This window comes from Halyomorpha halys, unplaced genomic scaffold (assembly GCF_000696795.3).
Source record: "Halyomorpha halys isolate HHAL.00 unplaced genomic scaffold, Hhal_1.1 Scaffold147.1, whole genome shotgun sequence".
Taxonomy (NCBI): domain Eukaryota; kingdom Metazoa; phylum Arthropoda; class Insecta; order Hemiptera; family Pentatomidae; genus Halyomorpha; species Halyomorpha halys.
This window is the reverse complement of record NW_027116131.1, coordinates 84,023-97,079: the sequence shown is the minus strand read 5'-3', so window position 1 is coordinate 97,079 and position 13,057 is coordinate 84,023. Positions and strand designations below refer to the sequence as shown.

The 13,057-nt window shown below is 31.6% G+C and overlaps 1 non-coding gene across 1 annotated transcript in view; it reads left to right on the top strand.

Annotated features, from left to right (window-relative positions):
- Positions 1 to 13,057, top strand: part of LOC106678570 (uncharacterized) — a 294,508-nt gene that overhangs the window by 221,150 nt on the left and 60,301 nt on the right. The window contains exon 3 of the transcript XR_010845013.1: positions 6,949 to 7,046. This is a non-coding gene — a transcript (uncharacterized protein). The remainder of the gene's footprint in view (positions 1 to 6,948; positions 7,047 to 13,057) is intronic.

Below are 13,057 nucleotides of genomic sequence, written 5' to 3'. Positions count from 1 at the left end.
GTTATGGTAGCAATTCCTGCTGACTCTACAACTCCGAGCCACCTCCCTCCACAGCTCCTATATATACCCCCATCAATCCCAAGCTTGGAAGATCAGTACTAGTAATAGTTGTAGCATGTCGTAATGTTCATTGTACTATTTGTTTACCAATAAAGTTTTTTTTCACTTTATCTCCGTTGAATTTCGTAATTCTGCATGAAGTAAACTGGAAAGCAGCAGCCCAAGACAGGCAAACGTGGAGAAGGCTTGTCCGGGCCGCCAAAGATCTACTAGATTTGAAGAGCCAACCGAATTTTTTTTTTTAATATTATTATAACTTGGCCCCAAACTATCACGCAAGCTCCAGGGACTTACGTCGTTGTAATATTCCTCTAGAGTGTTAAAGTCGTCCTCAACTTAGCACCATAGTGCCTCTGAACTTTGTTTAGGAATATTTATATAATTTATCTGCAGGAGTCCATCTCACAGTTGTATTCTATATGTCCAAATAGGTTTTAGGAGTTATTAGGTATTTAATATGTATCTTATAGAAAGAAAAATTGTTATTATTTGAGATTGTTATTATTAGGGATAGGATTTTTATGTTTTCACATATTTTTACCTGACCATGATATCTTCGATTCCTTACTAACTAAAGATGTTTCAAGACATTTCTGGCCAAAAGAAGCCATTTTTATTTCACATATTTTTAAATATTTGGCCTTTTTTACATATTTTGTTGTAAATCACATATTTTCTGAAATATTTGTTATTTTTAACATATTTTTAGGTATTTTGTCCTGAACCACGTATTTCCTTAAATTATTTGTTCAATTGTAAATACATTTTTCGTAGCAACTACGTAAAATTTAAGAGAACGCAAGAAACTTAAAAGTGAAATTTATCATTTATCATAAATAGTGCGTTAAAATTCTATATCTTTATCTTTGAACACAAATTAAAAAAAGGCAGCGGCAATAATAAATTTTCACACAGAATTACATCGGGAATATCTCAGAATCAATTAAAAAGAGCAAGGGTCTTATTCCTGCAGCATTTTCCTAGAATTTGTTTGTTTGCTCCTCAATCCATTTCTCTGTTCCCCTCTTCCCATGGTCCTTTCTCATCTTAGTCTTGATTCACTCCCCTAGTTTAATTACAATTACTAATGTCTTGTTATTGAACAGCTATGTTTTCTCTAAGTACATTTTTTTGTACATATTTTAACATAATTTCTTGAAAATATTATTCATATAATATATAATAAATACATATTTCTGTAACTTTTTGTAAGTTATAAAATTACTAATTAATTAGTAATTTATATTGTTGAATAATACATAATTTATAAATACATATTATTTACATATTTTTTTAAATATTTGACAATTTATTAGCACATATTTATGTACATATTTCGAATTTTTTAGCACATAAAAATCCTATCCTTAGTTATTATTATACATTTTTATTATTTATATTATTTTTTTCTATCTATTTGTTCTTCTACTTCTGTAGAACTTCTGTACTTCGCTAATACTTAATACCCTTAATTTGTGGTAGATTATATTAATTCTCTTCAATAAAATAAAATAATTATCACAATAAAAATAAAATGCAACGATAAGTAAAAAAATTGAAATAAGATAATTGACCGTATGAAGTAGATTGTAGGAAGAAAGTCCGGCTGGTGGTCAATGAAGGTATCAAAATAGTAGAAGAAAACTATATTGTACTACAAATATTATCCATATACTATATTGTACAAAACTATATTGTCAACCAACGTTGTTTGACAATCAGTTGTCATCATTTATTCAATCTGACAGCCCTGTAAAGTGGGCGAAACGTTGGTTAACAATTATTTCTGATTATAACGGATTATCTTCCTACAATAAGTAAGAAATATTTTACTAACGATTATTGTACACTTTGCAGTTTTGATAAACTTTGGTCGAAATAGAAACCGCTGTGACCAGTGAATGAAATCCTATACTTTTCCTTTATCCTTTGTCGGATCTAATGACGTCTGGTGATAAGTAGTAAAGATCGAATATTGAAATAATTTAGATGAAGATAGTAATGCCAACTGCCTAAAGCAAAGCAAAGGAGAGGCAGAAGAGGGAACACAGACGAGAGCCAACAGAGCGCCTTATGGAAATGGGCCTAATTGAGTATTCCCGGGCCCAGTAGGAGACCTTATCGTCCACGATATTATTCATCCCTAAAACCGTTTTTATTCATAACTCATTATTCAAAAATAGGCGAGGGTCTCTCTATCCCACACTGCTACCATCCCGAGGGACTTAATAGAGTTGACTTAATGCCTGAGGAATGGATATTTGTATTTTTTTTTTTAAATGGTATTACTAAATTATTAATTCTCCTGATGAGAATATCAATTTGTAGTAGATATTCCTCGATCTTATTTATTACTAATTCACAATTGGATGGTAAAAACAATCAGCAAAATCTCTCATTTATATTTGATGTAACATACGATATCTCGAACGTACTTAAATAAAAAACACGTGATTCTTTTTTGAATCGTCTTCCATAAATCACTTTATAACGTCATATATAATTATTTATTTAAATTCCATTTGAAATAAAATAAAATAAATTAAATTATATTAAATCTATATATTATATAATATAAGGAGTGGATAGCTTATTGGTAAGGTAATGGACTACTAACTGGATTCGAATCCAGCTATGGCAGATATTTATCTGCTACCTGCAGCCGTTGAGTTATACCTGTGGGTTCGGTAGCCATCCGGAGTCACCCAGCCTCATAAAGTGGTTACCCTTAATAGGGTAAAAATCTGGCGTGATTCTGACCAAATCACCTCCTTTCACAATCGTTGGTTTAGTAACAGTACTTCCTAACGAAATGCTGCACCCTTGACCCTTCATGAGTTGTAGTTGTACAGATTTTATTTTAATTATATTAAATAAGTTTTATTATTAAATAATATTCAGTAATTAAAACTGCCCTTAGGACGTCACCAGATATGTAATTAATGATGCAATATTTTTCTGTAGAGATTAAAAAAAAAAAACCTATATAACATAATTATTTTTTTTACCCCTAGTGGGGCTACCTCAAGTTACCACCCTATTCTAAAGATGATGGGAGGGTCAAGTTTTGATTACGTGGAGCCCACACGAAATACCATAAAAGTCTACCCCTCCAGGCGCCGCTGCAGTTAGGAGGTTGCTAAGGTTACATCTCAACTTCCTCGGCTACAAACTGGACAGTCGTGTGAAATTTCGAATTTGAATTTTTCTTCATTTTTTTTTAATTTGAAATAATTAATCATTGCCATTTTTGAACAGCAAAAAAATGGAAGAACATGAACTATGAAAGAATTTGACAATTAACTAAAGCAGCAAAATGAAAAAAATAGAGGCAGGAGTTCGAACAGAAAAAAATCGACACTACTCGATCTCATCCGATCACATTTATATGGACACTGCTTCGTTATCTTTTGTTAAACTATTATTTTCTTGGCGGGAAAGATGAAATTGGTTAATTTTACATCTAGAAATCCTAAAATTCGGGTTTTTATAGTAAATTTAAGTTAAAAGAAAAGAAAAGACGGAGAGAAAACTGAATGAAAATATTATAAGTATGTACTTTGTTATTAACCACCTATCACACAACTTTCACTGAAGCTATGTAAAAAAGAAGTAATATTTGAAGTTTTGTAAAAATTAAGTACTGTTACTAGAGTGTTAATAGTTCCGGGTGCGGTCAAAGTATCTCAAATAGTAAATAAACTACTTATTGTGAGCCCACGTTTCGCCCCACTTTCTCGGGCTAAAAAAGATACAAAGAACTAAAATAATGTAACGAATTAAGATTTCAAAAATAATTTTTCTATAGGAGTACAAATATAAATGTTACATTTCCACTTCGCCATCAATTTTCTTTTATCCTTGTAAGAGATATATGGACTAGACTTGTTTAACATTGCATAAATACATAGTACTTTACCATACAAGGTTTTCAGTATTTACTTAACAAAAGTAAAGAATTATATTTCGAAACAATGAAAAATTATATAAAACAAAATTTAACAAGAATAAGTGATGATATAATAATGTCTTCTGGTTCGAAATGTTCTCAGTCGTTGTAACTGAACCATCCCTAACAACCATTATCACATTTCCCTTCATTGTTCCTAATTCCATTCCATTATCTCTATGGAGAAGGCCGTGTCTTCGCTGTCATATTTTAAAGAAAATAAGATTTGACGTTTCCTGCCATTCCAAGATATGAAGAAATGAAGTAGTAGTAAAGGATTGTGTGTGAATCTTCTTAAAACATTCTTTGCTGGATAAATTTAACGGAGCACTTTTTGGCCACTTTAAAGGCTGTGATAGAACTATGATTCAAATTAGTACTAGGTAATACTTGGTAGCCCACGATTTGATTTCCTAATACCAAGACTATTTTTTGTAATGAAGCAATATATATAATATTATACAATACTATATAAAAAAATAATTAAATCTGTAATACTAAACCCCAAGAAGGATCAGGGGTGTAATACTTTGTAAGGAAGTCCCATCACTAAAACCACGGTTGTGCAAGGAGGTGATTTGGTCAGAATCACGCTCGACCACCAGAGTTTTACGCAAGAGTTCCCACTTTGTGACGATGGGTGGGCCCCACAGGGTTGCCTCACGGCTACAGTAACAGAATAAATTATTATCTATTCGGAGCATTTAAATGTATGTTTATTAATATGTAATGAAATTAAATTTACTTGAACAATTTAAAGGTAATTTTCTAGACACATAATATAATTCGTGTACAAGTATTGTTTAAGTTTATGATAGAATTACATAAACAGTCATTTTATTTCGTATCGAACTTTCTTTAGAATCTGTTTGTTTAGTTTTAACTGCCGGATAAATTGATGTTATTTAGGATTCTACTGAACATGCATATCAGTGTTCATTTGTTTATAAGCCCTGGCATTCCACAGCAAAATATTCCATGCTTATTTTTTTGTTTAAATAAAAAAAAATGAGGTTCTGCTATATTACACAACCTAAAAATTAAAATTATAATCTGTACTGCTGCAACCCATGAAAAGTCAGGGGTTCACTAGTTTGTAAGGAAGTATTGTTACTTCACCAACGATTGTGCAAGGCGGTGAATAGATTTTTTTTTCATTCCTGAGCTTCATAGATAGTTAATTATAATAAGTAATGGATAGAAGTATAATTATAAAATTAATGAATATATATAAAAAAAATAGTTTTGCTTACATCATATTTAAATTATAAAAGACAAGAATCATAGATTTATATGAAAAATAATTATGATACGCTGTATAATATGTCTTCACTGACAGGATATGACGAAAAAAAAATAAGGGAAGAGCGAGATGGATGACAACATAACTAACCGGATACTAAGTGCAGATAATGAATGAAGACGCAGAGAAGATAGTAAAAAATGATAAATGGACGCTAACGTGTTGCTAGCTAGAGTGGAGAGGTGACTTGCCATCTCTCGGCTAATTGACATATCAGTGGCCCTGTTTACACACCGAATGAACTCGGCAAGTCATCCTGCTCCATCGGTGAGTGATCTGTTCAACAGGCGAGGCTCATTGCTAAATGGGCTGCTGGCTGGCTCGTGCCCAACTTATCTAGTCAATATAATAACAATTATTGAAACCTTTTTTTAAATTTATTTATTGAAATTTACGACTGTATAAAAAAATTACAATAGTAAACATGATAAACATTTCAAAATACATCATAATGTTGGGAAGAAACCACCCTATGATGGACTTTAATCATTACTTTAAATTAGAAGATCCCGTTGTCATCTTATTTTCAGACACCACAGATTATCAGGGCTGTTTAAGGATAAAAAACTAATAGGTTTTTGTGAGAAAGGGTTTGGGAATGCAAGGAGGTATTTTGGGCCAAATCTAACGAATAGGATGGTAATAAGGAGCATCAAAGATATTAAGCAGAATTTTGGATTGTAAGGATTGGATATGGTAAAAATTTGATGGTTTGGTGGAACCCCAAAGCTCAAATCCGTATGTCCAGAACCTTATAACAGTCATGTAGATCAGTCTTTTGTAATGGATTGGAAGTTTGGACCGTTTGTCTAGTAAATGTCTAAATAGCTCTGATTATCATAGTATATAAGAATTGTTGTTGTTTTTTGTAGTAAATGGGTAAATACCGAAAAGTGTTTAACTTTAGGTAGTGAAATACCGGTGCTCGGGTATACTGATGATTTGGTATTATTAGATGAGGATAAGGAAACTAGGTCTTGAAATAAATACGAATAAAACAAAATATATGGTTAGCAGTAAAAACGCAATTTAGATGATAAAAATATAGGAGAAACTACGTATGAACATGAAGATAGGTTTAAGTATTTAGGTCTGGAAAAAAAACCAAATTGATGAGTAATTAAAAGCAAGGTTAAAGTCGGTAAATGCTTGTTATTTTTCAATTTTGAAACTGCTTAGCTCGTGCCTTCTATCCAAAAACTTAAAAATTAGAATTTCAAAACTTTTATCATTCCCACTGTTTTTATGGATGTGAGACGTGGCCTCTTACACTAAGGGATGAACAGCGCCTTAAGGTTTTCGAAAATAAAGTATTACGTAAAATATTTGAACCGAAAAATGAAGAATTATTACATAAGCATTAAATACACAGGCTATTCTGCCAAATTGTAATATAATTGTCAATAATACAATACATTTGCCATCTATTTCATCTAATATTAATTTTTTTAATTGAAAATTTTATTATACTACGATACTTTCAAATTAACTGATTAACATCATATGTATGTTCATGTATAATGATAAGAAATTCAATGAAAGTTAGTCTAATTATCTATTAAAATATAGTACTACTGTACTATGTATAATAATAATTAAATAAAAATGTAATTCATAATTTTTTTTTTCTTTTTAGTTACGATGCATAAGGAGAAAGAAGAAGCGGCCTACAGGGGAAGAGGTGACTTGGGTGTCTACGACCACTCGATGCCTGACGGCGACATGTTTCTTCAGGTAATAGAATTTCAGTCATATCTGTTAGTTAAAAATATCGATTATTAAACTTCATTTGGGCCAAGAACAATAATTTTCTTCAGACTTCTTGAAAATTGCCCTGTTATCTAAAACCACCGCTGTCCGTATACCGCGGCAGTTCTCACTATTATAACAAGAATAGAATAAAAGTTCTCAACTTGTTTTCGATGTAGTATCAACCGCATCGTAATTTCTGCAGTAACAGCCAGAACCATATCTCGGCTAATTCTATGACATCCGTTGGAAACGAAAACTTTCAAGTTGGAAGCGACATGCAACCCGCGACTTCTGGATACAATGGGCATTAAATGTATCTGATACAATATATATATATACACTACTAGCGCTCATTTTGAATATAATATAACAGAGTATAGTTGAATATGGTGAGAAAAATAAAGAGTAATAAAAATATGAGGGGTAGATATTTCCGTAGTTTATATTTTAAAGGAATTTATTAAAAAGAGTTATTTATTCTATATTCAATTTGAATAACAAAGTGATCCCCTATTCAAATCAGACCAAGTATCTTGGAAGCTAACATCCGTGTCCACATCAAACTATGTGAATAAAGATTATACAGCTTAATTTTGTTCATAAAAAAACAAAAAGTGAAAAAAAAAAGTGTGGTTCTTAGGTAGACTAACAGTACAAGAGCCGGGGGAAAAAAACGCAGTTATTTAAACCCAATTTTTTATTACTTTAATGAAAACTAAGTATAATTACTATTGACAATTGATCAGTCTGCCAAGTATAGGTAGGAGGCTATTTCAGAACGTTATAAAAAAATAATTTTTCATTCAGAGCTCTATATCATTAAAACTATCAACAACACTAGAAAACCTAAGAGAACATTATTTAGAATTGAGTAAATTTGCTAAAATCTGAACCCTAATAGAGCTATTTACGTTCAATAGTTCAACGAAAATAAACATCAGAAATTACATTAAACTATCTTTAATTTGAGTGCTAATAAACATCTGTATGGCAAATGGTTTTTGAGGTATAGATTTTTCAAAATAAAGTCACTAACTACTGATTTTTCAGTGCATTTTTTATGAACTGTTGCTTTTTAAAAAGCTATATCCTGGGAACTATTGAACGTATAAATTTCTATTAGGGCTCATATTTTAGAAAATTTACTCTACTTTAAATTATGTTCTCTTAGGTTTTCTAGTGTTGTTGTTAGCTTTAAAGATATAGAGCTCTGAGTTTTGAAATAACCACCATTTTTATCCCATCCCCCTACCTATGCTTCGTAGACTCATCAATTTTTACTAGTAATTTTAATTGAGTAAATTATACTTGGTATAATTATTTAAATAATAATTATTTATAAAAAGTATAATTAAGTAAATTATACTTAGTTTTCATTAAGTAATAAAAAATTGGGTTTAAAATTAAGCTGTATAACCTTTATTCACATAGTTTCCATCGGATATTAGCTTCCGAGATATTTGGTCTGATTTGACTAGGGGATCACTTTTTTATTCAATTTTATCTGGAATAAACGACTCTTTTTAATAAATTCCTTTAAAATATAAACTAGGGAAATATCTATCCCTCATATTTGTATTACTCTTTATTTTTCTCACCATATTCAACTATGCGTTATTATATTATTTTCTTCATTATGTATCTTTGTATGTATAAATAGACATAAAATGAAAAAAAAAAAGTTATTCATCCTCCAAGGACTCGAACCCGGCTTTAACATTTTTCTTTAAGAAAAATATGACAGGAATATAAAAATATAACAGCTTACTAAAATTTAACTTAAGCATTTATTGAATGTTGAATTTTTATAAAATCAATATTGTAAATAGTAACATGATTTTATGGAGTTATCCTGTCAAAAGAAATAAAAATTAAAACCGTTTTTGAGAAAATCTTAAAAAGTAAAAAATTATTCATATGAATTGTCACTTCACATTCCCTAAATAAATGTTAGTTAATGAAAATTTTAGTTACGCATGCCTTTTTTTGTTTCTGTTCTGTTCACACCCAGAGATCATATTGTGTGTCTTGGCCATTTGGTCTCAAGGAACCTCAAAACGTGTTTTTCGAAAATCTCGATTTCGAAATTTTTAACGAATAAAACATTTACACTCACTATGTATTTCTTTTATAGAAAAGTGAAAGTAAAAAATAACCAATTAAATAAGTTATTATGTATATTATTATAATTATTTATTTAATTTTTTGTACACTAAAAATCGATAGATCTAATTATAACAAAAAACAAATTGTAGAAGGACAAATAAATCAATCAGGGTCCAACATAAAGGCAATATTTTACCATTCAATATGAATTGTGGTAGTTGAGAGCTATAGTAAACGAAACAACAGTAGGCCATTCATTAAATGAGCTTCTTCTATAATTTATTACCACTCCTGTCTGTAGACGGTTAACTAAATATTAACGCATTACTATCAAACGGTACCGCTGAGAAGTTACGGAATGACTCAGTCAAGACAAAACTGTAAATTATATCATCTATCGGTAAGAGATCCAAAGAGATAAAAATAATTATATTTACATGTATTAAATAATTCCGATCTCTGTGATAGGGCGCTCTAATTTGAATGAGGAGAGCAAACATTGGGATATTTATCTCCCGGCGCTAAATATGTGTACTCTGGACGGGTCTCGGACCCCCTGCAGACTTATCTCATTAAAAATGATATTACTTCCATAATTTATGCTATAGGAATAAATTAATTTTTGAAGCGGTCGGCTTCTTATAATTGTTATTCATTATTTATAATTTTTTTTCTTAGTTAGTTATGCTCCTTTATGGGATTCATTCCTTTTGTGTCCCCTTTATCAGGCCTATCCCTGTTTCCTCATGAATTAAAAAAAAAACTAGAGTCATTGAGGAAAATATTCCAGTCAGCGGAAGTAGTAAATGTATATGTTTATATTTCATATGTATATATAAATAATTATTAAATATCAATAATAATAATTGAGAAAAAATCCAAAGGACCACATTGTTTAAATTAAAAATATATTATAATTTAATTTTTCTTTTTAACATTTCTATTATATACATATACAGAATAGTTTACTGTTAAATATATATATGGTATAGTATAATGTGGTCGAGCGTGATTCTGACCAAATCACCTCTTTGCACAGCCATTGTTCCAGTAATAGTACTTTATTACAAAGTAATGTTCTTATTATAAATATTTAAACTGCTAAAAAATTAAGAAGGATATTTCTAATTGCAATTTAATTAATTTTTTTTTGTAATGGATTCTGTTATTTTTCAGTAACCATAAAAAGTTAATAACAATTATTTATTATTTTTAACTAAGGGTAGCCAATATGAAAAATACTCATTGTGTAAAAAACAGTGGCTTTTGACTTCTAATCCAAAATTGTAAGCTAGTAATATTCTGTTTAAAAATCGAAAGATATAATCTACAATCGAAAGTTAGCAATTGTATCGTGAAAAAAGCGGTTAAGAGTACTGGCAAGTGGATACCGCTGATAAAGATGGCATTCCCCTTTGTATCCGGGTTATGGATCTCAGTACATCATGGCAGAAACATTGTCATTACTGTTTTCAGATCCTAAATGAAGTATCGTATGTTCTGCCAAGACCCATGTCAACACAAATTGTTTATATGAAGTTGATCTAATATCTTATTCCCCTTTAAGACGAAACCGGCGACTCCGCAGATTATGGTGCAGCGAGCGCGTGGATGAAGATACAAATTGGAATCTCTGTTTTCTTACAGGCGAGTCAGCGATAGTAGGCGTCTAATGTACTACCGAGAACATGGGATGGGTAATGTAATAAATAAATAAGGATTCTTAGAAAAACATTTATTTCCATAATAACAAAATTCATATATTAATGATAAATATAAAATTAAAATACTATGGACATGACTGTAATAAGGCCAATCTGTACATATGGAGTTGAGCTTTGGGGCTCCACTAAACCTTGGAATTCCTCTCGTATTCAATCCTTACAATCCAAAATCCTTCGTAAAATTCTATATGCTCCTTACTTTGTCACAAATAAAATCATACATAAAGATCTTAATATTCCCTATATAACCGATCTAGCCCGAACCAGATATCACTCCTTCCATTATAAACTCCCTAACCATTCAAACCCCCTAGTTTCTAACCTTGCATCCTCTTCCATTCCTGACAATCCTCCGAGGCGCCTGAAAAAAAGATGGCCACGAAACCAGCTAATGTAAAATGTCATTAGTATGCTACCAGTGGGTAGTTGCTCTACACGCCTGTAACACTCCATTTTAACTAAGACCACATTTACTAAATGTATTATGTAATATACAGTTGTAAATTTTAATAAAGTTATTAAAAAAAAAAATACTATGATCTTGTTATACTTATTGAGGGTGATACTACAAGTTATTATCGGAAACAAGCTCTGGTTTATCTCTGGAAACAAGCTAAATTAAATAAACCTATACCATTATTCAGAATAGATTCCCTTTAGCACTGTCCTTTATATTAGGGATGAAAACTAAAGGGGCCTCTACATGTTGGCCAAGCCATGGCGAACTCAGACATGCACGAGCATGTGGATGGGTGGCTTGTACGAGTTGGCCTAAGCTTGTTGCCGATCCGTCGAGAGTCGGTTTTTTGGACACAGATCAAAGGGGTTCGTGAGAGCGCTCGTGTTCGTCCACCATTGTTCTTTGTCTAGTTGCAACTAAAAGCTTTTAGGAGATTAAAGGTGTTTGTTGGTACTTTTTCTGATAGGTTTTATATTTAATTTCATTTTTTTGTAATAAAAATAACATAATCTCAGTGCAATAGCTGAAACCTCTTGTACGTCCGCCATGCTTGCCTCTCTGAATAACACTGACATGTGGATGGTCCGCTCTTAGTTTACCGAGCATTTGTACAAGCCTCCGATTCGTGACCAGCGGCCAACATGTGGATCTGCCTTAACACTTCACTTGTCCCTACCAACACTATTTCCTCTTTCACAAACAAAAACTCTCGTAATGTCCCCTGTATGTCTCTTCAATGCTGGGATTTTATCTTCAGTGTCATATCTCTGCTACCGGCACCAGTCCTGAGGAATCTTCTTCGGTCACCAAACTAAGAAACTCTCTGCCCTTCACATCGTTTGTCTCTACGAACTCACTTCCACAATTTTCTTGGCCCACTCAAAATATCCACTGAAGTTTGTGCTCACATCAATACAGTCCGGAGGAATGGGCCGGCATATACTAAACGGATGGATTCTACTCCAGATCTTCAAGAAGTTACAAAGTTACACCCCTTAAACCCGCGGCATAATTAGCTTAAATTTCCGTTTTGTTGTCAATGTGCGACCCCAAAGGGGAAGTTGTTCATAACGAAAACCTTCGTTTTTCAAATCTTCCCCTTTCCATATAGTCTCCAGATCTCAATCCCATCGACAAAAATAGGATGTAGAGAAGGCTTTTTGGTCATCCACAGCTTTTTAACTTCCAACTGAGAGTATTATTACCACGCTAATGGGATGAAATTCCTTGCGAAATCAGCAACAACGTTATAAACAGTTTGACCAATAAGTGGGAAAATATAGAGTGTAACAGAGGAAATTACCCGAATTATAAAATTTAAAAAAAATAAATAAATAAATATTTTTATAAAATATCACAAAAACCTTTAATTTTAATATTTCTTTTTTTTCAATATCATTTAGTTCATAATTATCTTAACTTCATCATTGGCTTATAATGAAATGCGAACCAGATTATGAAAGAGAAATTGAACAAAAGCGATCTTTCTTCACGTTATTAAGATTAATAAGAAGGTGTAGTAAGGTTTGAGCAAGATTATTCTGGAAGAGCTATTGCCATTGTTTGGCGTTAGTAGCAGGAAGGTTAGTGTTGAGCAAGGCTATGTGCTTACTCCCTCATATCTCCACTCGCAGATCTCTGTAATTGTTTAGCAACCATATTATAATGAAACTGTGACACACACGTATATATATATATATATA